General features: G+C 41.3%; 1 protein-coding gene and 2 long non-coding RNA genes across 3 annotated transcripts in view; all 3 read left to right on the top strand.

Annotated features, from left to right (window-relative positions):
- LOC144988207 (uncharacterized) overlaps positions 1-25,587 on the top strand; it is a 211,330-nt gene that overhangs the window by 139,948 nt on the left and 45,795 nt on the right. The window lies entirely within an intron of this gene.
- The window catches only part of LOC144986789 (uncharacterized), a 71,191-nt gene that overhangs the window by 18,104 nt on the left and 27,500 nt on the right, over positions 1-25,587 (top strand). The gene's annotated exons all lie outside the window — the stretch shown is intronic.
- Positions 8,558-23,223, top strand: LOC144988302 (uncharacterized). Its single transcript, XR_013652161.1, has 2 exons — positions 8,558-9,131; positions 17,429-23,223. It is a non-coding gene; the product is annotated as an uncharacterized LOC144988302 (long non-coding RNA).

The raw sequence follows: 25,587 nt of genomic DNA, 5'->3' as shown, positions 1-25,587 counted from the left end.
AATTTGGCAAGCTGTTTTACGTACGTGTACATATTAAACTGCAACGTTATTACAGTGCAGGTAGAGAATAAGCGGAGTGACTTTTTAGCCAATCAGAATACAGAACACAATGCACGATGCAAATCCGTGAAGTAGCGAAACCGTGAAAAGTAAACCGCGTTATAGCAAGGGATCACTGTACTTACTTGTGAAATGATATACCTACCTCCTTCATGGACTCAGTTCTCTGATTTTGGCAGTTGAAACCCAAACAATGAACTGGTATTATGCAAAAACTGTGTTCACATGCATTCATTGCAGCAGTAACTTGACCTCACCAAGATGGCGGTGCTCTCCTCCCGTGAGGAACCACGTGATGTCTCCTCTAGTGATATAACTCATTGAGTTCAACTCTGAAAGGCACCATGACATCATAGACATTAAAGACCCTGTTACCTAGCAACCAAACACAACAAACTGTAGACTATTCAAACTGGACATTTTGGGGCAACAATTCTTTTCTAACTCAAGTTTTGATGAAAAATCCAAATGATGGAAACAGATTGTGTAAAGGAAATGAGGATCTATTGTTGAGTCACAGTCCTGGAAACATGAGTTGTGCTCTGATGAAGACGCCTGATCCAAATGTGGATTTTTGAAATGTTCTTCATGAGATTCAAACTGATTGAAGCTTTGAATTAAAGGTGTCAACACATTTCTGCATTGGATTCATTCTGTTTCAGTGTCTAAGGTTGGTTTTGTGGCAGAAACCAAGTTTTTGTTGAACAGTAGCGTTTGAAAAAGCAGAAAGTGGCTTTGAAGATGGTCAGGAGAACTTCTTTGAAGAGGAGGACTTCTCCAAACAACCACAACCTTAGAGGAAGTTTTCTGAGCATTCATAGAATGCTTTTCCAATGACTCATCATTTTCCACAAGAAGCTAATGAGTTTTTCCAAATGCATGCTGGATATTCTTTGTTCTAGCTTGGAAAGCACTTTGTGGGATTTCCCTGGAAAACCTGCTTTATCAATCATTTTGGTCTCTTTTTCTTCTTCTAAGTTCCAGCTTGGTGAGTGTGCAGGTAGCCATGGCAACCAGTGTCCAGGTCAAAGGGAGGACCACGGCCATCCAGTCTCCAGGCTTTTGGATTGATTTGGATTTGATAAACATTTGTTTCCCACATTTTAATAGTAGAATTCAACACGGGACATATAGTGGATTGTAAGAATAGGAACAAAAACAGCAACAACAAAATAATCCTCCTCCCCTTAAAACATGCATTTGACTCTGAACAAGTCTAAAACAAATCCAAGCAAAGACCAGCGCTGGAGCTCCTGCTAGTTTCTTTTAGAAGAGCCTGCCTCTTCCAAACATAGAATGTTCAACAACTAGAGCTAAAAATGTCTGTTGGTAGATTTCTGGATGTTGGCCGTATCCCAGCGAGCAAGGCCAAGTCAGCCCCAGATGGTTTCAAAGTGGACAGAAAATGTTTTTAGGAGTTTCTAGAATGTTCAACAACTAGAGCTAAATGAAACTAGTGCATGAAATGACAAAGAACTTCCTGTTTGAAAGGAATCTCATGATGGCTTCCAGCTGTCTCTTTGCTTTTCCTTTCTTTTTTGGGTTTCTCCTCTTTGGGAGGTTACACAAAACTGCACTTTAACCCAGAAGGAAACAACAACCGCTCCACAATCCCTGAATCCCCTAAAGCCTTTATCTAAACATTTACATTAACCATTATCACACATTTGATTGCATTTTCTCAGAAAAACAAGCACAACTTCCCGTTTGTTTGTGTGTGAAATGATTCCAAAAAGCCATGTGTCATCCTGGAGGGACTGGTTTCTCATCAATGCAGACCACCAAGTTTCTCTGGTTTCTGACTATTTGGTGGCTGGTAGGCCTTTTGGGATTTTTGTCAGGGAAAGAAGTGAACCTTTGCTCCAAATATTGGAAGACACTGATCGAAAAGTACTAGGACATCTGGAGAAAGCTCTAGTTCTGCTCCAACTCAGTCCAAAGCACTGAAGATAGATGGAGTTGGATTTGGGAGAGGACTGAGCTCATTCAAATGAAGAAAGAACAAGTCAACAGATGAAGAAGATTTCAGGAAGTTTCCCATTCAACAAGTTCAAGTTTCCAGAGAGCTAGTTTAGCATCCGTGTTCTGGACCAAACCACTGTCCCTCTGAAGGTCCAGACACCCATCCATTCACCCAAAAAGCACTAGATGTTGTGCAAATTCTAAATGTGCAAATGTGCTAAAACTGATAATAAACAGTAGCGAACGATGAGGATGTGCAAGGTGCAGTTTGTTGTTACTCCTGTCACAGAGTCTGATGGCAGAGGGAAAGAAAGAGTTCCTGAGGGGAGGAGAGTGAACAGACCTGGTTGGGGGTGGGTGGGGTCCTTGATGATGGAGGCAGCTCTACTGTGGATCCTGTGTTTGTAGATGCTCTGCAGCGAGGGAAGAGGAGTTCTGGGGATTTTGGACGCCGTCTTCACCACTCTCTGCAGGCGTTTGCGGTCCATGGCGGTAGAGCTGCTGTACCACACTGTGATGCAGCTGCTTCAACAGGATCAGAATCAACAGGAATCCAGTTGAATCCAGATGTTGGAAACACAGACGTCCTACAGCAGGGCTGCTCCTTCCTGCTCCTGGAGATCTACCACCTGCCTGTTCTCCAGCTCTCCCTGCACTCCTTCCTGCTGATCACCTGGACCAGGTGTGTTCATCCAGTCACAATCTGGAGACATCTGATGGAGCCAATCAGCAGCTAGCAGGGCTTGGAGATCTGGAAAACAGGCAGGTTGGTAGATCTCTAGGACCAGGATTGAGCAGCCCTGTCTTCCAGCTTTCATTCCCAGAATGCAACAGTTTAACTGAGAATGAATGTTCTCCTGCTGTTGCTGTGAGGATTCTGCAGGTCCGTTCTTCAGTGGTTCTGGTGGTGTTCTGTCTGTCAGTCCCTCCAGGTTCCTGTCAATCATCCACATGTCTTCATTTCTGTTGTCTTCAGTCAGTAGAAGTCTCTGTTTTCAGCTCTACATTGTCAGATCATCAGTTTTTGGTTTCTCCATGGATTTTCTCCTGTTTCTGTTTATTGATCAAATCTTGACGTTTCTGCCTCTAAGTCCAGTTTCTGCATTTTGGCTCCTCCCCTTCCTGACAGCTGGATCCAGTGTGACTCCGGTTCTATGTTGGATTCTCTTCTGCATCTGATCCTCTAAACACAGGAAGTTGTTGTGACTGGAAGGATTTGGATCCAGAAAGATGGAGAACCTGAAGGATCCAGAGTGGAAAGAAGGCTAAACCAATCAGAAAACATTCTGTTCAACAGAAACATTTAGTGTCAGACCCGGAATGAGGAAGCTGTGACCTCACCACAAATACTCTTCCTTTATTTTGAAAATCCCCTGCTGTTTGATTTTGTACTTAGTAGCAGCTTCCTGTCCCTGCAGGATCTGCTCTGTGTTGAATTCAGACGTCTGGCTAAAGTCCAAAGTGACTCCTGGACTCATTTAGAGCGTTTTTCTGAAACCTGAACGTCTGGAGGCTCTGAGTCCGAGCGGAGCTGCAAAGACACGAGCTGCAGCTCAGAAGAAAATGGTTTGATACCAAACTGGGGGGTTGGAGACACTTTTGGATTCATCTGGAAAGCTACTTGACACCCAACGGGATTCACGCGGTGGGCGTGGCCACTTTCAATGTAAAGTCAATGGTAGAGACGCCATCTGAGGTCCTGCGGCGCCATTTGTGCAGTGGGCGGCGTGAAGGTCTGGCAGCAGCGTGACGGTTTGAGTGACAGCGGGTAGAAAACCCATCAATCTAGTGAATGGATCCACGGTTCTCCTGAACTTCCATTCATTCTCTTCACCTGCTGGTTCCCTTTGGGGGCAGCGGGGTTTCAGGAAGCGTCCTGCCTGCTGTTGGCCAAAGGCGGCTTCACCCTTCAGTCTGCTGCAGGGCCCATGGAGCTGGAGCATTGATCTGGCTATGCGGCTCCAGGAGGAGAGCTGGCGGCCAGACAGAGAGCTGCTGCTGATGGAAAGACAGCCTGATCATCTCCTGAACTTTAGCTTTCTGGTTTCCATGGAGACCATCAGAAAAAGGTCCCTGATTTGATTCTGGTTTGTAGTTTTCCTCTGGGGTTAACATGGGACAGCAAGCCTTCAAAGTCGGTCAGAGAGACGGAAAGACGGCGGAAGCGTCCGTCTTTCAGACTCATCAGGAGAGAAGATCACTGAACGGAGAGAATCTGAAGGATCCAGACATGGAGACGTGATTCCCCATGATTCTGGAGAACTCTTCATCATCCAGAAACCTGACCTCTCAGCATCATCCGTGTCTTCATGCAGTGGAAATGACAGAAACACAGACACCGCTCCATGTCGCCATCAGGCTGAAAACATTAGCTGGAAGCTCCGCCCACAGGCGGCGTCCAGCTCAGGAACACATTTGTGGACAGACGGCGAGCAGAGAATTATCCACACGGTGAAAGAGAGGCGGTCAGTGTGGACGCAGCTGAACAGAAATGTATTCATGTTCATTCAAAACAAAGAGGACACTTTTGAATAGGAGGCAGAAAGGGCAGGTGTTCAAACCCCCCTAGGGTCCTGTGTGTGCACGTCTGACCAGCATCAACCTGTTATTTCTGTTGGTTCTGATCCATAAAGGTTTTTAATTACCATTTATATGTCATTAGTGTTCAGAGTTCATATAGTTTTGCATTTTTCAAGAGGTTTTTGAACTTTTTGAGCTTTTCCAGTCTGGTTCTACTGGTTTTATGGGAGTTTCTACTGTTTTTATTGTTGCTCCACGTGACCCAAAGGTCTCTGCTCGTCCCTGCTGTGCAGCTCTGTCCTTCCCCTCTGTCATGTGTTCATCCGTCCACATGAGGGCGCCGTCTAGGTCATGCCTGGTGAGCTGGAAGCCAAGAAAAGGAGGGAAAAATGGAGAAAATGAAAGACCTGAGGAAAGCTGCAGTTCAGCCTTCAGGAAGAAAAGTTTAGACCAATAATTACAGAAATAAAAGATAAAAAATGTTTTTTATAAATCTGAAAATCACCAAAGTGTTTAACAAACTTTTTTATAAAGTGAAAAGGTCAAATGTTTGTGTGTTGGAAGTCCCAACCTGACAGATGAGCAGAATAATAAGGCAGGCAAAGCCGTAACACTGCCCCCTGGTGGACAGGAACTCAGCAGTGCAGCTTCAGGATGGAGTGGCTTCCAACAGATCAGATCAACGTTCTGCTCTCTGCTAAAGAGGCAGAACGTCTCCTTCTAAGAAGAATCCAGAGTTCCTGATCACAAACATCAACTGAAGCCCAAATTAGAGCTGATCAGACTGCATGGAGCCCAAGCTCCAGAAAAGAGGAGAGAAGAAGAAGAAGTCGTCCACATGAAGCTTCACCTTAGAGGAAAAGAGGAGCTGCTGAACTAAAGTACTCGAGTACTGAGGAAGACTTTCAAACTCTGATGGATTCTGTAGAACATTTGGAACTAGAATGTAGAAAGTGCTTCAGTTCCATCAGCTGTCAGTCTGCAGCAGCTTCATCTGCTGCCTCCATCCTCTCTCTGTGAGTCTCTGCAGAGTTTTTCTGCAGCTGCTGGTTTTTCTGCAGCAGCAGCAGCATCAGAGCCAGAGAGCCAAAGAAAGTGGAAAGTCTGAGAAGGAAGCAGCTCTGAAGCTCTGCAGCTGACGGTGCAGCTTCAGGACTCATGAGGAGGAGCACATGCACGGCTCTGATGCTGCTGAACGTCTGACTGAGATGATCCACATTCAGAAGAGAGTTTCAGAGTGAAAGACGTGTGGAAGAAGAGAATCCTGAAGGTTTCTGTGCAGACATGAACTCAGTCAGAGAGCGTCTGAATGTTGGAGGATCCAGAAGAAACCAGGAGCTCATGAAGGTGGTTCTGTTGGAGCAGAGAGCAGAACTCTGATCCCAGTTTCAGGAACAATGCAGGCTCATGTTCTGGACTGAAGAGTTCTCCTGAAATGTTCTGTTCAGACTTCTTCAGGATCACATCTGTGTGTGAATGTGGAGGTTTGTCTGAACCAAGCTGCAGCTCACTTTGAAGCTCCTTCAGGCTCACACAGCAACAATGACAAAGACTGAAGCTGCTGTGCTGCCCTCTAGTGGCAAACATGGCATCTGCAGCACACATTTCTGCATTTCTCAACATTTTTGAAGCTCATCCAGAGAATGCCAAAAGTGTACAAAGCAGTAATCAAAGCAAAAGGTGGCTACTATGAAGAACCTACAATATGACATTTTCTCAGTTGTTTCACACTTTTTTGTTATAGAATTCCACATGTGTTCATTCATAGTTTTGATGCCTTCAGTGTGAATCTACAATTTTCATAGTCATGAAAATAAAGAAAACTCTTTGAATGAGAAGGTGTGTCCAAACTTTTGGTCTGTACTGTAAATAAAAATGTTAAGTGTTTTTTTTTTCTTAACCCGAAAAAAAATCGGTGAATTTATTTAAATCTTTCCCAGTTTTTTTTATTGAACAAATCTTTGAAGGAGACACAGAAACAAGAAACAGCTTTAAAATCTTTGCAGATTGTCGGTGAAAAATGTTTGCGTTCCAAAGATCTTAAATTTTTTTCCCTTTTCTTTTATTATGTTACATCTCAGTTATATACTTCAGAAATTTGTTAATCTAATTTTAATTAAATTAAGTAAAATTTTCTATTCTTTTTTTCACTGTAATGAGAATTTCAATATTATTGCTTGTATTTGTTATTAACTATACATTTAAATGTTTATTTATAGTCGTAGTTATTCTCTTTAGAAACAGTTTTTTAGGATCTTTTTGCTTGAAATTTTCTTTTTTAATTGTTGTTTCCTTGTTTACTTAAGAAATTTCTTTATTCATTACTATAGTTTAGAAATACAATAAACGAATGTGATCAGGTTTAGTTAGTCTCTGAAGTGTTTTTGTAGTCAATTTTTAATGCAAACTTTATTGAATGTAACAATTCAATACAAAACAATTCAAAACATCAACAAGAAAAGAACAATCCAGGGCGTTATATTACATTTTTACACAAAGACATTCAAACTGACAAACAGGTCAAATGTTTTAATTTCTTTCTTACTGTCAGAGTTTCTTATTGTCTTAATTTATTGTTTGAACTCTTTGATAAAGATAGAAAAATGAGGAGTATGATTTTTAACTTTGGATCCATGAATGTTCTATTTGCATAAAAACAATAAAAGGTTAATGATGAATAATTGTTCTTTTTATGAGATGGACAGTGGGTGATGCCAAACATAATATTTTCTAAGTACAAGCAGAAGTCTGGGTCTATGTGTGCAGAAATGAAATGACAAACTTTAGACCAGAGAGTGGTTGAAAAGGGACATGACCAAAATAAATGTACAGCATCTTCAGGGTATTCTTGACAAAAAGAGCAGCTAACATCAATATCTTCCTTGACCCTTTGTAGATATAGTTTAGTTGGATAGAATTTATGGATTATTTTAAATGAGATTTCTTTCACTTTATTAATTAAAAATTATTTTGTTGGTAGATTCCAGATCTATTTCCATTCTAAATGATAAACTAAATGATTCCAATAAGGAACTACTAGGAAATGGAAACAACATCCTTCTGGAAGAGTGAGCGTATACGGCGATTTGTGTTACGTGAAGAAGAAAAACAAATTTGGCCTATTTCTATTTTAGTTGGATCAATTGGTAATAAAGTTGGACTCTGCAATGATGAGCTTTTGAATACCATAGCTATACACTTAGGAATTGCTTTCAAAACAACGTTAAACTCGCTTTTAGTTATTCTGATGCAATATTTGAAGCAGAATTCTTCATGTGACATAGATCTGTTTGATCTAAACAATTGATGAACCAGAAGGATGTTTTGAGTAATCCAAGATGGATAAAATAAAGATTTATGTCTATCGGTATAAGTAATGTCTTCGTTATTCCATATGTAGTATTTGTGTGGAGAGTAATTGTGTTTGTAAATGAGTGACCAGGAAATTAACATTTGTTTATGGAAGTAGGAAAGTTTTATTGGGATCTTTTGCACATTATAGTTACAAAATAAAAAAAAGTTTTTGCCTCCTAATTTGGAGAAAATGTAATTTGGTGTGAAATTTCAGAATGAAGTTGCATTCTTAATAAAATGTCTTAGCCGATTTATTTTTAAGGTATTATTTAATGTACAGAAGTCTAGAAAGTTAAGACCACCCATATCGTAAATGTTCATTACAACTGTTTTTTATATAATGGTTTGTGTTCCTCCAAATAAAATTAAATAGCATTTTGTCAATGATTTTCAGAACTTTGTTGTCAACATTGAGGGATAAAGCTGTGTACCTTAGGCAGGATATTCCCTCAGCTTTAGATAGTAAAACTCTGCCTCTCAATGATAAATCTCTCTGGAGCCACTGGTTCAGCTTTGTCTGTGTTTTATTAATAATTGGATCAAAGCTTAATTGGCATCTGGCTTTTTTATCTTTGGAAATGGTCATTCCTAGGTAGGTGATGGACTCGTTTTGTCATTAAATCTGAACATTGTAATGAGATACGGTGTGATATTATTATTATTATTTTAATGTTCTTTTCTGTATTATTTACTGAATTAAAACTGTTTTAGAAAATACTGAAAGCATGTTGAGCCATACTGAGATCCAGTCACGCAGTTATTTCTTTTTCAATAAAGTTTCTGCACGTGACCCGGAAGTAAACAGCACGAGGCTGTTTGCTTGTTAGCAGGCTAGCAGCGTTAGCTTGTGTTGAGAGGACGGTGGTGTTTTGTTGGGACGTGTGTGAGGTTTTTGGACAGAAAGGACGATACGTGGTTCGTGTGGGAACTCTCAGCATTTTCCAAAGTGTCGTAAATGAGTGAAGAAGTGTTGAACGGAAAGACAACGTGGATTGCTGTGATTGTGAGACTAGCAGATGATCGATCGGAGCTGCAGTGAAGAGGACGGCGGTGTTTGTGGGAGTTGGAGCTGAAGATCGGAGCAGGAACCATGTCTTCAGAACCTCAGGAAGGTTCTGTCAGAGAACAACGTTCTGCTGCTGAAGGAACCATCGTCCAGAACGAGGAGGAGCTCTGTCGTCAGCGCAGACTGCTGGATAGCAGCTGGAACCCGCAGCTGCAGCTACACATAGTTGGTACGTTCACTGCTGCATCCACCTGCAGACAGACACATAGATCCATTAACGTCTTTGTTTTTCTTCGTCTGAGCTGCTATCTGGATTGCTATTTAAACTCAGTCGCACAGCCAAGGGCTAAAATAAAAAACACTCTTTAGGTTTTGGGCTGAACAAGATAAACATTTACTGAACACACTAAAGCTAAACATTTAAGCCTTTAACTTGTATTTTCGATATTAAAATGAATAAAAATATACAGGAATATTAATCCTGAATAAATCAAGTTAAACCTTAATTAATGTATAATATTTTAGTCTCCATAAAAAAGCTTTGTCAAAATTATACAAATATGAACATGCTGCAGAACGAAACAACAAAGCCTGAAAATATTTATAATTAGAAATAAATCAAATAATTCCATCTTCTTTGCTCTTTTGTCCTTTTTTTAGAGCTGGACTCCTGGCATCATTTTTAACAATAAGTTAATTTCTTGGTGTGTGACGTCCTGAGTGTGTCTTTGTGAAACATATCAGAGGAATTAGATTTTTCTTAAACCCTGTTATTGTTAATATCATGTTTGAGTCTTATAAACATTAAAAAAATTAATCATATTGCACATCACTGGGATTAATCCAAAAATAAAACAGCCTCTGTCAATCAGTGTTCCTCAGCACACTAGTGTCCTGTGAGAGATGGTCAGGTGTGCTGCGAGAAAAAAAATAATCAGCATAATATCATCTCTGTGTTTATCAAAAAAGGTTTTGGTTTCAACTTGAGTACCGTATTTTCATGACCATAGGGCACACCGAGTTATAGGGCCCGGTCTCAGTTATGGGGCATTTTTCAGTCTTTGACACTAGCAAAAGGCCCACCAGGTGTTAAGGCGCTGGCACTTTAATGCCCCGTTCGGACCCTCAGAGCCTCCAGAGTGGGTTAATAAAAGAACCAGTCTCTGCAGGGGTGTCAAACATACCACCCGCGGGCCGTATCCGGCCCTCCAGGTGGTTAAGTCCGGCCCACACACGAAGAGTAAAAATCATAAGGGTATTTAAAAAAGAAAGCAAATTTCTAGTCCATTCCTGTGGCGAGTTATGATTTTTTAAAAGAAATAACCGAAATGCGCAATTCCGCCACTCGAGGGAGCAAAGGAAACACAATACAGGTGAATCAGCATATCTCTGCATGTGCCAAAAGTGAAACCTAACAGCTCTGTGTCTGGGCAAGATGCACTTTGGTTCCCTATGACCCTCACCGCTGTTATCTTGCTATAAGGATGATCAGTAGCAACACCCTAATGACCAAAATGTTGTCAAAAAGTAAAGTGGAGTAAAGAGCTGTCCAGGAAAAATGGACAGTTTTTTTTTTCTTTCACGAAGCTGAATGCAAAACCCCCATGCTTGGTATGACATCAACAGGTTGCAATGCTCAAATAATATAACATTCAGCACTAAGAGACTTACCATAAGGAAAAGTTTCTGTATTGCTTCAGTGTCAGATGTAAAATATTCAGTCTGTATAAAATTAAATAGACCAACTTTTTTTTAATTGAATTTAATTTTATTCGTGATCCATTGGCCCCAAGTGATCAGGCTATCATGTTGGTTGAGGCATTTTTTTTTCCAACTGAGTAAAAAAAACTAAAACAAAGCTGTTATTTTTCCTTTACATTACTGGTCCGTCCCACTTGAGATCAGAATGTGGCCCCCGGACCAAAATGAGTTTGACACCCCTGTTTAAGAGGAAACCCTTATTATGACTGTTCTCCGTAACTGAGTAACACAAACTGAATGCTCACACACTCACGTGTGCTGACTGTCTCCCTCCCTCCTTACTGAACATGCGCAAGCGCAGACTCCGGTCTCAGCACACACAGACATTCGGTGTGTGTTTAAAAAGGCTTCAGGAGCAAATCTGAGATGGTTGTGATTTATTTTAACATAAAACAGCATCCTAAAATCCATCAAAGTCCTCAGCATTTGTATCTGAAAACAACAGTCGGACAAAATTTTTGACAAACACGTCAGGTTCCCTTTTGTCATTGATAAGATAAGATAAGATAAAGCTTTATTGTCATTGTACAGTCACACTCGGTACAACAGCACAACGAAATTGCAATTGTCAGAGTCTGTCTAGTTGCTGCGCTGCTCCAAGCAGACATGTTAGCTCAAGCTTCTTCAATCCATTCAACAACTGTGGTGTAACTCGCACAATAATAAAAGCCAACTTTTCCTGCACCCTTCTGCGTATCTCTACCGCGCTGCTCCACGTCTGTGCAGAAACAGGGCGACTAATCTGTTCGGATCAATTATCATTCGTTCAGCTCTATTAGCTTCCTGTGGGATCTGGTGTCACCGTGTAACAAGTGAACAAAGTAATGACGCTCGGAGACGAGACTGTCCGGCATCAGCACCACTGCTCTTCACTACAACTCCCATGATGCATTGGGTTAATGTGACAGCGTCTCTTACTGCACTGCTGTTAACATGAAGCACAACAAACACAAACATCAGTTCTAACAGTTTGAAAATCTTCATTAACAGTTTATTTCTCCTTCAAGGTTTTTGTTGGAGAACAAAGGATTTAAAGTCAGAGATTTCAGTGTTTGGTTCATCTCTATAAAAGAAACGGCTGGTTTTGACAATTTCTGTTTGAAGGAAAAGTTCTATTTGAGACTTTATTCGCTTTTGAGAAACTTGAAGTTAAATTTAAATATAATTAACAAAATGAAAGAAACAGCATTAAGGTGAAGTGACACATTTAAACTAAAAATAAACTATTTAAAAACCCCGAAAGAAATAAAACATTTTTGTTAAAGTTATTTTTTTTATTTAGACAAAAGACTAATTAAAAGCTACGTTTAGTAGAAAAGAAAACAGGAATGAAGGATGTGCATTTTCTGCTTTTTTTAAGTTCTTTAGTACAGTAATTAATTCAAATATTTTTTCCCACAAAGCCCCGTCTGCATTTTTATTTACAGTAAAGATTTATTCTCCCCTGCATTTATCTGCATTAGGGGTGTAATGATTCATTTATCAACAATTAGATTTATATCATAATTTTTGGCTACTGATATGATCCATGGTTGATATTGGTTCATTTTGAATATTGTGATTCACTGACCTAAAATTGATTCTGTGTATCTTTAGTCCAAAAACTTGGATTCTCATGTATCACAGAACAGGATGGGAGTCAGCGTCTTATCTGCATGATTTGCAATGCCAAGTTGAGCAACTCTAGCCCCGCCCCCTGGCAAAACTAAAGGAACACTTCGAGAAGCTGCATGGAGACGGTGAATGTAAGAATACAAAGAAAGCTGAATTCAAGGTGAAGAGAGTCAGATTCCATGATAATGCCACTCTGCCTACTCTTGTATTTGTATCCATCAATAAACCGATCCTCACAGCATCATATGAAGTTGATCGCAAAGCAGAGCAAGCCACACTCCATTGGTGAAACAGTAGTGAAACCAGCTGTGTTAAAGAGGGTGAATCTGATCCTCGGAACAGCGGCGGAAGGTAAATGATCCCAAATTCCTCTTTGAAATGACACCATCAGTGACAGAATAGAGGACATGAGTAAAGACATCTTGGCTCAAGTAGTCGCAGATCTGATTTCAAGCCCGGCAAAATTCAGCCTTCAACTCCACGTGACTACAGACATTGCTAATCTAAACCAGCTTCCTGTTTTTGTGCGGTACGTGAAAGACGACATGATAAAAGAAGAGTTTTTATTTTGTAAGCATCTTACAACAACAACAACTAAGGCAGCCGATGTGAAGAAGCAGTTGGAAGACTTCTTTAGAGACAATAATCTTTTGTGGGAGCACCATCTTTCTTTTTTTTGTTTTTTTATTTATTTATTTTTTTTTAACTTGTCCTGTCCAACAGCTGGGCAGGCAGATGAGAGCTGAGGGCCTCTTGTGTTGGACATATTTTACTTTAACAAGAGGGGTTATTAATCTTCAGACAAACCAAAGGTATTTCTGAATAAACCGCTTTTGTAATTGAGGCCAAACTTTATTCATTTCAACCATGTTTGAAAATTTTGGGTGTTGGACCGGACGGAAAAGGAAAGAAGGGAAGAAAAAGGGAGGGATGTTAGAGAGAGAGGGGGGTAGGAGAGTGATAATGGGAGGGGAGGGGGGATAAGACCATTAAGCAGCATAAAGCAACAAGTTTACTGGTTGTTTATCATTACAGTAAGGTTCAGTGGTAGTACCAAAAAGGGCGGGGCCTGTCCACACACACACTCAAATGTTATCAACACACCTGTTAGCTGCAAAAATGTCCACATGTCGACATGCACACAAAACAGACAGTCTTCACACGCATACTTATGCCTTAAAACCAACTAGTGTGAAATATTTCAGTCATTCAATCATGCAAACTGTTAATGCAAAGGTGAGCTAACACCTGTGCTCAGGTGAGTGTTTATATTCTTCTAAAATGGATGGTGGAACGTGAAAAGAAGGAGGGAGAGTGCCCAGCCATCCCCACACCAAGACCCCCGCCGCAGCAGCAGCGGCAGCCGGAATCCCCCCAACGCCACACGGGAACAGGCAGGGAACAACCGCCCCCCGGGCGACCAAGACCGCCACCCAGGCCAGGGCCAGGAGGACCGCCGCGAGGCCCCCAGAGCCAGAGAGCAGGGAGGCGCGGAGGGAAAGAGAGCGCCGCCCCAGCCCAACCAGAAAAGCAGCCCCCCCGCTGCGCCGGGAGAGCCCAACGCAGGGCCCCACCGGAGAAGAACGCCCACAGCCCCAGACGAGCACCCCACCACCACCCAGGAGTTCCGGGGATCCCCCCGCCCCAACCCCAGGTACGAGCCAGGACCCCCAGGGGAGACCCGCTCCGCACTCCAGGCAGCCACCCACCCGGCCCACGGTTGGTCCAGGGAGGAGCAAGGCAGGGGCCCGCCGCCCCCGCCCAGGAAGGGGGGGAACCCCGGGAAAAAAGGGGGCCCACAAGGGGTGTTGTAAATATGGCCCGACCAGGCTCGGCCACTGTTGGAAGTTTGGCGGGGCCCAGCGCTCAGGGGCAAGGACCAGGACCCACCCCCCAGGGACACGAACACCCCCGGCTCAGGTATAATGTGAACCCCCCCACCGCGCGGAGAGAGCATCGCTGGGCCCAGGAAGCCGGCACCCAGGGGACACGGCCGCCGCTGCTAAGGGGCCCGCACCCCCCACCAGGGGAGGGGTAGGTAGGGGACAGATGGACCCAGTTCCCACCTTCCTTGCAAAATGTGTGTGCGTGTATGTGTGTTTGAGAGGGTGTGTGTGTTTATGTTGGAATGTAAATATTGAAGGGGGAGGGGTGTGTGTACTAAGGGGGGTGCAGTTAAAATTGGAGAGTAGGGCACTAAGGGGACATCTCCTGATTACTCACCCTCCCCACCAAGGGGCCCTAAATGTCTAAGGTGTGGTTAAAATTGGCGGGTAGGGTGCTAGGAGGACATCTGCTGCTTGCTGGCAGGGATGTCCAAGCACCCCCCCTACCAAGGACCCTACATGTCTAAGGTGCAAATAAAACCGAAAGAGGGGGGGCCCACTCCATACGGCAACCATAGGAGGGGGTGCCACTGCCAAGTAGCCCCCCCCCCCAAGGCGCATCGCAGGCTAGACCCCCCCTCACCCTTGGAGCACCATCTTTCTGCAGTTTGTACGGATAGAGGTCCAGTCATGCTGGGAAGAAAGTTTGGTTTTGGTGGGCTAGTAAAAGCCACTGCACCACATACTGTTATGCATTGTATTCTGCACAGTCATGCTCGGCCACTGGAGCAAGCGTTGGTAACAAAAGCTTTGAATCAAAAATTGGCAGAAGTATTTAAAACTTTAGTGAAATATATGCACTATGAGTGAAATAGTGCTCTGAGCCATCGCATCTTCAGTGAGCTGAGCAGAGAAATGGGCACTGAATTTGAGGTACTTTTGTACCATTCTAATGTGCAGTGGTTATACCGGGGACAGGTGCTGAATTGTGTTTTTGTCTTGTTTGTGGAATTGCATTAACGTTGTCATGCAGAGTGCTTCAAAAATCATTTTCATTTCGCGTACATGGCTGATATATTCGCAACTCTCAATCACCTTAATCAGCAGTTGCAGGGAGGTGGAGTCAACATTTTGGAAGCAAAAGAAAACCTGATGGCTTTTCAAAAAAAAGCTACTATTATGGAAACGACAAACGGAGAACAATCACTTGGCAAACTAAATACATACTTAAATACATATCGTCCTGACAGCTTTTTAAATTGATACAAGATCAACAAATGAATTATCGCGATATATTGCCGAAATGAAATTTTTCTACCACCTCTACATAAAACCGTTTCTGCACATCAGTGTCAAGCCAGGCTGATTTTTTTTGAGCTACAGTTCCTATTTTGTTTTCAGGGTTCTATTGGGAGAACTGGGGGGTGGAGGGAGGAATCTGGTGAGGGAAGTGTGCAAATCTTGTGCGATTGTCTTTTGTTCTCTGCTCTTAATTAGTATTTATATTTTATGGCTATTTTTATTGCTTTTATGTTAGGTACTTTGTGTGCTTAACCGGAATGAAAGACGCTATACAAATCAATAAAGTTTGAGTTCATGCTAGAAATGGTAACAGGATTTTTTCCCCATAGATCAGGGGTCGGCAACCTTTTTTACTCAAAGAGCCATTTCGGACCGCCCCTAATGAAAAAAAAAAAGCACCCGGAGCCACAACCCGTTTTGACATCATTATATATATATTATGCATGTATATATTATATCAAGGGTGCTCATTACGTCGATCGCGATCGATTTTCAAGGACATAAGTGTAGATTGCGGGCCAGAAAAGATTAAAAAAAAAGTACTTCTTTCTTTTCATCTTCATGTTTATTTGTTACATGTTTATTTGTTACATGTTTATTTCAACATTATTGTTTATGTACTGATGATTAAAAACTACACATTATATTAGTTTGTATTAACAGATGAGGCGTTTTATTACAAAGACAGAAAGCAGCGACCATCGTACTCATGCTCTGCTGTAAACGGTGCAATGCGGGGAGCGTGGCATATTGTGAGGCATTTGGCGCTGCTGGCTCCGTATTGATCAGTATTGATGGGGAACAACGACTACTAATTTAGGGCTCCGTCCTCCGAACACACAATATATTTCACGCACACACCTCCGCTCCGTGCTCACACCCGCATCTCCACCTGCACGCGCCCCTCCCTCGTGGCACGCGCGCCGCTCAGCACAAACACACACGCCGCAACAGTATAAAGCGCGTGCCTCACAGCTTCCTTGATGAGCTCGTATTTATCGGGCGAGAACTGCAGAGCTTATAGCAGGAGGAGAAACGCGGGGCGGCTTTAATAAACTCCGGTTGCTGGACTTCTACCGGGGACATGATGTGCCGCGGGGAGAAAAAGACGTTCTGAAGGCAGAGTTTGTCAGACGATGTCCGATTGGCCATTCTGCATGTCAATCAAATCCCGTACTTTTCGGTGAGGACTTTGATTGGCTGGTGGATTTTCAAGAAGCACTCTCTTCCCCTTCAATCTCCCCCACGTCCCCGAAGATGACCGGTCGATTGCGACCGACGCAACGAACTCCCCTGCTCTGAAACACACATCACCGCACACGGGAGTCCAAAACACCGGCGCAAACTCTCCGTCACCAGAAAGCCGCTCCCCGTTCCGCGCCACGCCAAGCCCCCGGCAGAAAATCACTCCAGACCCGGAGTTTTTATTGAAGCCGCCCCGCGTGTCTCCTCCTGCTATCAGCTCCTCAGCCCTCGCCCGACAAACACGAGCCCAACAAGGAAGCTGTTTTTTACGTGGCACGTGCCTCGCACGGAGCCAGCAGCGCCTTTGAAATGCCATGAAAAATGAACAAACTAAAATAAATTTGAATTTTTATAAAATACTCATTATTTTCCAAAGTCACAGGGAGCCACAACAGAAGGATGAAAGAGCCACATGTGGCTCTGAAACCATGGGTTGCTGACCCCTGCCATAGATCCTTATTGTTACAAATGTATTAATTTATTAAAACTTAAATATATGTCTGTTTATATGCTATAGTCAAATTATGGATCTCAATGTAATTTTTCTGATGAATAAATTCAGGGGTCGAGAGGTTTAGAGTTTTTTTTGATTCACCGAAGACTAAAAAACCCAAATCACTTCTTGATTTCTTAACTTTGAATGACATCTAAGTAGAGTCTTTTTTAAAAGAAAAAACATTTTATGCGATTATTGTTTTTTTAACTGCAAATTATTTTTATTTATTGCTGTCTTTTGAAAGTATAAAAGGGGCTCCTTTCTGTGTTTATGTCCCTGCAGTTCTTCCCCAGCATTATATGACTGAAAAGGATTTTTGCAACCAGCAGAAGTTTTTCCGAGAACGGGAGGAGTCAGAACCACCACAGATTAAAGAGGAACAGCAAGAACCAGAACTGCCACAGATTAAAAAACAGGAGGAACCAGGACCACCACAGATTAAACAGGAACATCGGGAACCAGAACTGCCACAGATGAAAGAAGAACAGGAGGAACAAGAACCAGTACAGATTAAAGAGGAGGAGGAGGAACCAGAACCACCACAAATTAAAGAGGAACAAGAAGAACCAGAGCCACCACAGATTAAACAGGAACAGCAGGAACCAGAACTGCCACAGTTTAAAGAGGAACAGGAAGAACCAGAACCACCACAGATTAAAGAGGAACAAGAGGAACCAGAACCACCACAGATTAAAGAGGAACAAGAGGAACCAGAACCACCACAGATTAAAGAGGAACAGGAGGAACCAGAACCACCACGGTTTAAAGAGGAACAAGAGGATCCAGAACCACCACAGATTAAAAAACAGGAGGAACCAGAACCACCACAAATTGAAGAGGAACAAGAAGCACCACAGATTAAACAGGAACATCGGGAACCAGAACTGCCACGGATCAAAGAGGAACAGGAGGAATCAGAACCACTACAGTTTAAAGAGGAGGAGGAGGAACCAGGACATTCACAAATTGAAAAGAAAGTGGGGGGACCAGAACCCAAAAAGATTAAAGAGGAACCAGATGTTCTCTTCATCAGTCAGGATGAAGATCAGCTTGATCTGAAGCAGGAGACTGATACCTTGATGGAGATTCCTACAAATGAGGAAGGTGAGAACAGAGAAGCAGATCTAAACAATCAGCAGAGCTTTAATGTAACTGATAGTCAGGATGAAAAAGCCACTTCAATTACAGATGAAGAGATAGACCCACACAACAGACAGCAGAGGATCCCAAGTTTTGGTAACTTGTCTCAGTTTAGACTTAATATGAGAATCCATAAAAGGGGGAAGACTTTTTCTTGTAAAAAATGTCATACAGGTTTTAGTGAAATAAGTTCTCTCAAATCACATATGCAAACCCACAAAGGAGAGAAGCCTTTTTCTTGTAAAGAATGTGATACAAGTTTTACTCGAATATATAATCTCAAAAGACACATGAGAACTCATTCAGACGACATGCCTTTTTCTTGTAAAGAATGTGACAAATGCTTTGGTCAGAAATATAATCTTAAAATACACATGAGAACTCACACAGAAAAAAAGCCTTTTTCTTGTAATGAATGTGATACAAGTTTTACTCAAATATATAATCTCAAAAGACACATGAGAATTCATTCAGACGACATGCCTTTTTCTTGTAAAGAATGTGACAAATGCTTTGGTCAGAAATATAATCTTAAAATACACATGAGAAATCACACAGAAAAAAAGCCTTTTTCTTGTAATGAATGTAACCGAGGTTTCATTCGTGTAGCTGATCTCCAAAGACATATGAGAACTCATACAGGAGAAAAGCCTTTTTCTTGTAAGGAATGTGACAGAGGTTTTAGTCGTATATCTGATCTCCAAAGTCACATGAGAATTCATACAGGAGAAAAGCCTTTTTCTTGTAGAGAATGTGATAAACGTTTTCGTCATTTATCTGCCCTAAAGAGACACATGAGAACTCATACAGGAGAGAAACCTTTTTTTTGTAAAAAATGTGATACAAGTTTCAATTGCTTATCTAATCTCAAAAGACACATGAGAAGTCACACAGGAGAAAAGCCTTTTGATTGTAAAGAATGTGACAAAAGTTTTAGTCATTTATCTAGTCTCAAAACACACATGAGAACTCATACAGGAGAAAAGCCTTTTTCTTGTAAAGAATGTAAAACAAGTTTTAATCAAATATCTCATCTCAAAACACACATGAGAACTCACACAGGAGAGAAGCCTTTTTCTTGTAAAGAATGTGACAAAAGTTTTAGTCAAATATCTCGTCTCAAAGCACACAAAAGAATCCATACAGAAGAGAAGCCTTTATCTTAACTGAATGTGACAAAAGTTTCAGTGATGTACAGTGGGGAAAATAAGTATTGAACACGTCAACTTTTCCTTTAAAAAAACATATTTCTAATCGAGCTATTGACACGAAATTTTCACCAGATGTTGGCATCAACCCAAGTAATGCACACATAGAAAGAAATCCAAACATTTATGTCCATAAATGAAGTTATGTGTAATAAAGTGAAATGGAACAGGGAATAAGTATTGAACACGCTTACTGAAATTTATTTAATACTTAGTGCAAAAACCTTTGTTGGTTATTACAGCCTCAAGACGCCTCCTGTATGGAGAAACCAGTCGAATCCATTGCTCAGGTGTGATTTTGGCCCATTCATCCACACAAACTGCCTTCAAATCTTCAAGATTCCGGGGGTCTCTTCTCTGAACCCGGATCGTCAGTTCTTTCCAAAGATTTTCAATTGGATTCAAGTCTGGTGATTGACTGGGCCATTCTAGCAGCTTTAGTTTCTTTTTCTTCAACCAGTTGAGTGTTACCTTGGCTGTGTGCTTGGGATCGTTGTCTTGCTAAAAGATCCACCCTCTTTTCATCTTCAGCAGCCTGGCAGATGACAGCAGATTCTGATCAAGAATGTCTGGATACTTTTCTCCAGTCATTATTCCTTCAATGATATGATGTCTACCAGTACCACATGCTGAAAAACAGCCCCTCGCCATGATGCTCCCACCTCCAAACTTGACTGTTGGTATGGTGTTTTGGGGGTGATGTGCGGTGCCATTTTTCCTCCAAACATGTTGTGTCTTATGACATCCGAAGAGTTCAATTTTGGTCTCATCTGACCAGAATACCTTCTCCCAGAATGTCATGGGTTTATCCAAATGTTGTGTCACAAACTCCAAACGAGCTTCAACATGCTTCTTCAAAAATGGAGTCTTGCATGGTGTGCATGCATGGAGGCCATGGCGGTTGAGTGCATTGCTTATTGTTTTCTTTGAAACAACGGTACCTGCTGATTTCAGGTCTTTCTGAAGCTCTCCACGAGTGGTCCTGGGCTGTTGGAGAACCCTTCTGATGATTGTTCTGACTCCTCTGTCTGAAATCTTGCGAGGAGCACCTGGCGTTGGCAGGTTTATGGTAATGCCGTGTTCTTTCCACTTCCGGATGATGGCCCCAATGGTACTCACTGGAACTTTCAGAAGTTTAGAAATGCACCTGTAACCAATGCCTTCAGTGTGTTTTGCAACAATAAGGTTGCGTAGGTCTTTGGACAGCTCTTTGCTTTTACCCATCATGCAATGCTTCTTGTCCAACACCTTGCTGGTGAGAAACCTTTTTAAAAGGCATCAATCAGGACTATACCAGCTGATATTACTTTGCACTAATGGGGGCTGGTTAACGTTCTGAATACTGACAAACTCCAGCTGCTTTCTTGGCTTGCCAGACCTTTTTACTCGTCTTTTTCTTCATGTGTTCAATACTTATTCCCTATGCCATTTCACTTTATTACACATAACTTCATTTATGGACATAAATGTTTGGATTTCTTTCTATGTGTGCATTACTTGGGTTGATGCCGACCTCTGGTGAAAATTACGTGTCAATAGCTCGATTACAAATATGTTTTTTGAGAGAAATATTGACGTGTTTAATACTTATTTTCCCCGCTGTATCTACTTTAAAAACACATAAGCACTCATTCTGTGCAAGGGGTTTTGTTTAATCTTTTCTTTGGTAAGTCAGGAAAACTTTGCAGTTCTTGACATAAAAAGTGGAAAATATGATTTAAAAAGTAGCTATTTTCTATAATCAAAAATAAGCTGAAATTTAATACAGAACGTGAACAGATAAAGTGAAGATTTGCTTTAATTGGATCATTTTATTGTGTCTTGAAAAAAACAACCCAACGTTCATGAAATTCATCCTTTTAGATGTACCTGTATATAGGGAAATATTGTTTTCAATCATAACTATATGTACCATATTTTCACGACCACAAGGGGCACTTAAAAGTCTTAGATTTTCCCAAAGATGTTGGGGACGCCCAATGAGGTGGTGCACCTAATGTGTTATTGTGGGACTTCGTCAGAGGACATAAGAGAAAACAGCATGAAAACGGGGGAGAGAAATGTGGATGTAAAAGAAGACTCACCCCAAAAGGGCAGGTATGTCCATTCAGCAGAACGTCATTTTTTTCAACCCTAAAAATGGCAACTGCAAAAATACATGCCTATAAAGCGCAGTTTAAACTGCAAGCCGTCAGCCATGCGGAGGAAAATGCGAATCGAGCAGCTGTGAGAGAATTCAACATCAGTTGAATGGTTCGCAGGTGGAGGAAGCTGGAAAATGAACTCTGACAAGTCAAGAATTTCTGCAGAAAATATGGCGAAGTGGCCCAAGTTGGTAAACCAACTCGAGTGATGGATTAACGATCAGAGAGAATCTCTTCAGTCACGATTCAATTGAAGGCATTCAACTTCCACCAGATTACAAGGAAAAGCTGTCCATCTTCCACTCATACTGGAGTAAAAAGATTGCCGACAAACTCATTCAGCCGTGCCACATCACCAACATAGACGAGCTGCCACTTACTTTTGACATCTCGGTGAGTCACACTGTCAAAAAGAAGGGGACCAGGACCAACAAGAGCAATACACACAACAGGACATGAAAAGTCGGTTTGGATGCTGTTTTATGACTGAAAAATAAATCACAACCAACTCAGTTATGTTCCCACTGCCTTTTTTAAACACACACTAGCATGCATGTTTTACCGGTATATGTTAACATATCAGCATCTTAAAATCCGTTGCGCCTTTTGTATGTGTTAAAAACAGTAAAAGCACCCATGACGGAAACTGCACCCTATAATCAAGTGCGCCCTATACACTGGCCTTGGCAACTGGCCAGTGTGTCTGATCTGTACATAGAGCCTGAAAACTGACTTAAAAACCTGCGTAGCAACATGGGGGTTTACAAGCTTTTATTTAGACTTTAATTGAAAGTGGAATTTCATACGACTACATTGACACCAAGTCATAAATCGAAATAGAGCTGTAAAAGAAAAAGTCTGGAACAAGATTTTTGTTTTGATGTTTCTCACCAAGCGTCTTCCAACTGCGGGTACATGCGCAAGTATCAGATCGCATTTTTTAACTATTTGATTTGAAATTATTGATTTCAAGCAACCAAAGAATAATATGTTCAAGAATGCCCATTAAGCGCATTCTAAAAACGTGACATGAATCTGTGTGTACGTAGCATAAGAGTTAAATCTTCATCTCTTGAGTGGCTTTCAACATATTAAAGTTAACATTTCTACTGGCATTGTTTGTTGATTTGATTTTTAAAGACATTTTGCTAAACCCCAATCAGAAAACAATATTCAGTATTTGTTTATTTTTATTGGTAGTTTTCTTGTGATATAATAATTTGGTTTAAAGTTGCTTAGTTAATCATTGTGGTCGTAGTTTATAATGAGACAATGTGTAAGTTGCTTTAAGTCTGTGTGTTACCATGACAACACGTCAAATATTTATACATTTCTAACACACAGCGAACATTTGATTTTATTGTTTTAAACTAAGACTGACTGCAGTTCATACATTGTTGAGATGTGAGCAAATGACTATTTTGTAAAGAAAAAAATTCAGATAAAGAAACAGACTGGTGTTTGTGTCTGGTGTTCTTGTGATTCATGTTTTCTAGCATACATTAGAACTGTTCCTCTGTTCTTTTTGGTTCTCAGTGTTCTGTCCCAATCTTTACTGTGAATAATAAAGTAGACATGAACATCAGTCAGAAGTGTGGAATCTTTCCCACAGTGTGGGTTTCTGCTATAGCCAATGAGCTTCTGGATGTGGGGATATCCCGCCTCCCCTCCCCTTGACTGACATGTCACTGTTTTTACGTTTCAACAGGTTTTAGTATCAAAACCGCAAAAAATAAAAGCGCAACTCAAAATACAATTTCAAAATAAACTGCAACTCAAAAACAGGATTTCAGAATGGTGAGAAAACGAATTGAGAACTCAGAAATATGATTGTGCTTTGGGTTATAGCTTTTGGTTGCAAGTTTTAGTTCTCAATTTATGCATTTTGATTCTCAGATTTGAGGTTTTGATGCGCTGTTTTACTGTTTTGATGCCCAATTCTTTAGGCACTATATTGACACCATATGAGTCCACGGCATTAGAAATACAAACACATGAGGTTAACCTCAGCAAAATATCAAAATATTAGCGTTTTATAGAGTTTGGAAGGAACAGTAAAGCTTACCAGCCACAGGTCTCATCTGTTGTGGCTGTCAGTCATGTATGGAAGGTTCCAGCAGGAGGGCAGACTGTGCGCTCTTGTTGGTCCAATCGGCAAGCAGAAGCAAACTAAGCTGCACAGCGATAGGGGGAGGTGAGGTGCCTAAAATTTTAAATTAAACACTAACCCCATTTTCAGTTCAATATAGGATTTTTGTTTGCTTATTTGTTTTTACCCTTTTTATTAATTTACAAATTTTTATGAAAATGCCAACTCATCTTATTCAGACAAGCTGTGTTTGTTTTAAGGAAACATGTTTAATGAAAACTATAGTATAGAATAGGCAGGCTCTTCTAAAAGAAACTAGCAGGAGCCCCAGCGCTGGTCTTTGCTTGGATTTGTTTTAAACTTGTTCAGAGTCAAATGCATGTTTTAAGGGGAGGAGGATTATTTGGTTGTTTCTATTTTTGTTGTGGATTCTTACAATCCACTATATGTCCCGTGTTGAATTCTACCATTAAAATGTGGGAAACAAATGTTTCTCAAATCCAAATCAATCCAAAAGCCTGGAGACTGGATGGCCGTGGTCCTCCCTTTGACCTGGACACTGGTTGCCATGGCTAACTGCACACTCACCAAGCCAACTTAGAAGAAGAAAAAGAGACCAAAATGATTGATAAAGCAGGTTTTCCAGGGAAATCCCACAAAGTGCTTTCCAAGCTAGAACTAAGAATATCCAGCATGCATTTGGAAAAACTCATTAGCTTCTTGTGGAAAATGATGAGTCATTGTAAAAGCATTCTATGAATGCTCAGAAAACTTCCTCTAAGGTTGTGGTTGTTTGGAGAAGTCCTCCTCTTCAAAGAAGTTCTCCTGACCATCTTCAAAGCCACTTTCTGCTTTTTCAAACGCTACTGTTCAACAATAACTTGGTTTCTGCCACAAAACCAACCTTAGACACTGAAACAGAATGAATCCAATGCAGAAATGTGTTGACACCTTTAATTCAAAGCTTCAATCAGTTTGAATCTCATGAAGAACATTTCAAAAATCCACATTTGGATCAGGCGTCTTCATCAGAGCACAACTCATGTTTCCAGGACTGTGACTCACCAATAGATCCTCATTTCCTTTACACAATCTGTTTCCATCATTTGGATTTTTCATAAAAACTTGAGTTAGAAAAGAATTGTTGCCCCAAAATGTCCAGTTTGAAGAGTCTACAGTTTGTTGTGTTTGGTTGCTAGGTAACAGGGTCTTTAATGTCTATGATGTCATGGTGGCTTTCAGAGTTGAACTCCTGAATATGACGGTAAACATTTGGATTGAACAAAAATGGGATTGAAGCTCATGCTAAATCCTGATCTCAATGCTGAAAAAACCTCCTCCTAGATTCTGGTTGTTTGGAGAAGTCCTCCTCTTCCAAGAATTCCTGAAAAAAGCCCTCATTTCTCCTGACCATCTTCAAAGCCACTTTCTGCTTTAGTTTAGTCCAAACTTGCTTTATGCTGACAGCATTTACAGCTTGAATCAATCTGAAGAATCCAAGGAAACAAACCAATCTAAGTCTGCATTCATGCCACTTCAGAACCAACAAAGCATGTTTCCAGGACGCTGACTTACCAATAGAACTTGGGATTTGCAGAATCCTTCTCCGTCCTTTGTTTTTCTCCCCAAAACCTAAAGCAGAGATTTTTGCTGAGCTGCAGAACAAACGTCTGACTGCTTTAACCGCCGTTGATGGTTTGTTGTGTTTCCCTCTATAGCTGCTATGGTCTTGGTATGGTTGCTAGGTAACGCTGTCTTTGATGATGATGACGTCAGAGTGGCCTCTAGAATGGACTATTTTCTTGTGGAACCAGGAGCTGTAACCTTTCGGGCACTAGGACCCAGAAAGAGGTCCAGGCA

Source organism: Oryzias latipes, chromosome 2 (assembly GCF_053564925.1).
Source record: "Oryzias latipes strain Hd-rR chromosome 2, Olatipes_Hd-rR_3.1".
In the NCBI taxonomy this organism is placed as follows: Eukaryota; Metazoa; Chordata; class Actinopteri; order Beloniformes; family Adrianichthyidae; genus Oryzias; species Oryzias latipes.
Note: the sequence above shows the minus strand (reverse complement) of the source record. Positions and strands in the feature narration are given on the sequence as shown.